We start from the raw sequence: 2,004 nt of genomic DNA, 5'->3' as shown, positions 1-2,004 counted from the left end.
TAGAATTTGCGTTAAGCTGGCCTTCACTCACGGCTTACACAGTAACGAGTATCGAATATTGATTCATCTGTCGTTTCGGTGTGCCTTTGCTTTGTTTCCCGTTTCCATTCTTGACATTCGAAATCACAGAGTAAAAGCGCCCTACTATAAATATAGGACTGTTTTTATCCGAAGACATATTGCAAAATTGCAGAATGAAAATATGTTTTCCATGCGACAACTGGTTGCACAATATGCAGGGTAAACAACAACTATATCGATCACCTGTTAGGGTTGGTAGTGTGGATGAAACAAGGAAAAATGCCTAGTAAGCATAGGCTGTTATGAGGTGTGAGCAATTGTTCAACTTTATATATGAAACTTTTCTATTCTACTCAAGAAGAACCCACAGTTCTAAATGAATGGGCTTTAGAGGCGATGTTTAGTAGAGATTTTTTGTTATTTCGGCTCATACCCGCACATCAGAAAGTTTGTCCGTAAGCTTGGTATCAGTAAGTCTGATGAGATATTTTCTGTCTATTCAAGTTTATGTCCTTCGAATGTAGTCAGTAGCAGAGACATGTGAGGCAAAGTGATTCAATAAAATAAAAATTGTCTGATAAAAAAAGTAGGGTACATAGGAGGATGATGGGATGACAATGTAACTTCGTACACGTACACATCATCGGCGAACTTGTAAATGATTGGAGCTGCAATTCTGTGACAGGCAGAACGGCCACCACCAAATTACATTAGCGTTGTTGTTCTAGACCCGGTACGGTATTTAAGAGGTGTCAATAACGCCAGATATGAACGAGCACTGAGAACGACACGGAGCTCCCACGTAGGTGAGTCAGCGTAATACGTTATTGACAGAGTTTGATATGCGCGTCACTGTAGTTCTTCGTTTGGCCGGCAATATTTCTGGTGAGTCCGGGTTTGACAGTGGCCCGATGCTAAATTGCAGAGGAACGTGAAAGCAGGCACAATCGACGTAACGTTTCCGGTCGACCACATATGATCTCCCAAAGGGAGGCTAGTCGCGTTGTGCGCCATGCACAGTGCAGACACTTCACATTTACACCAAACACATAAGAACAAGTAATAAACTCCTTGCAAACAATCTGCGTTGTCCGGCTCTGCTGGTCTGAGGATAGTAGCAGCTGGACTAGGGCATTACGGTCCTACGCATAGGTTGTCGTTAACACCACAACACCAATGGAATGGTACCGTAACCCACTCCTCTTGTGACACTGCCTAACAAAAGTGTGATGCACTCTGATCTGAGGGGAGGAAACGAAAAGAAACTTCGAGGGATGAGGGTATGTGATGTTATTTAACTAAAGGAAAAAACTAAACTCCTCCCGAACAGGACAGGAAGGTCCAACGGTACCGACCGGCCGCTATGTCATCCTCAGTCCATAGGCGTCACTAATTCGGATACGGATGTGGTCAACACACTGCTCTCATGGCCATATGTCAGTTTCCGAGACCGGAGCCGCTACTTCACAATCAAGTAGCTCCTCAGTTTTCCTCACAAGGGCTGAGTGCAACCACACTTGCCAACAGCGCTTGGCAGCCCGGATGGTCACCCACCCAAGTATAAGCCCAGCTCGACAGCGCTTAACTCAGGTGATCTGACGGGAACCGGTGTTACCACTGCGGCAAGGCCGTTGGCATGATCTTATTTAAGTGGTTACTAAATCAAGAATATACAAAGAATGAGTTCCTACTCGTTATCTGTGGTGTGTTAATGCGTGAGCTGGCGAATATTTCGAGTATTTTATCATGAAGTTAACGTATTTTTTCTCTAATCTTGGATGGATGTTTAGCTTGTGGAGTCTGCTGTCATTTTCGTAACACACTCAACACAACTTTGTTACACTTTATAAGGATATCTTTTTGTTTGTGTTTTGTCGGCCGGGATGGACGAGCGGTTCTAGGCGCTACAGTCTGGAAACGCGCGAACGCTACGGTCGCAGGTTCGAATCCTGCCTCGGGAATGGGTGTGTGTGATGTCCTTAG

General features: G+C 44.7%; 1 pseudogene; it reads right to left on the bottom strand.

Moving 5' to 3' along the window:
* Positions 1 to 1,539: 1,539 nt before the first annotated feature.
* On the bottom strand, positions 1,540 to 1,657 carry LOC124799903 (annotated as a pseudogene).
* Between the last annotated feature and the right edge of the window lie 347 nt (positions 1,658 to 2,004).

The sequence above is a fragment of the Schistocerca piceifrons genome, chromosome 5 (genome assembly GCF_021461385.2).
Source record: "Schistocerca piceifrons isolate TAMUIC-IGC-003096 chromosome 5, iqSchPice1.1, whole genome shotgun sequence".
Taxonomy (NCBI): Eukaryota; Metazoa; Arthropoda; class Insecta; order Orthoptera; family Acrididae; genus Schistocerca; species Schistocerca piceifrons.
This window is presented reverse-complemented; position numbering and strand designations above follow the sequence as displayed.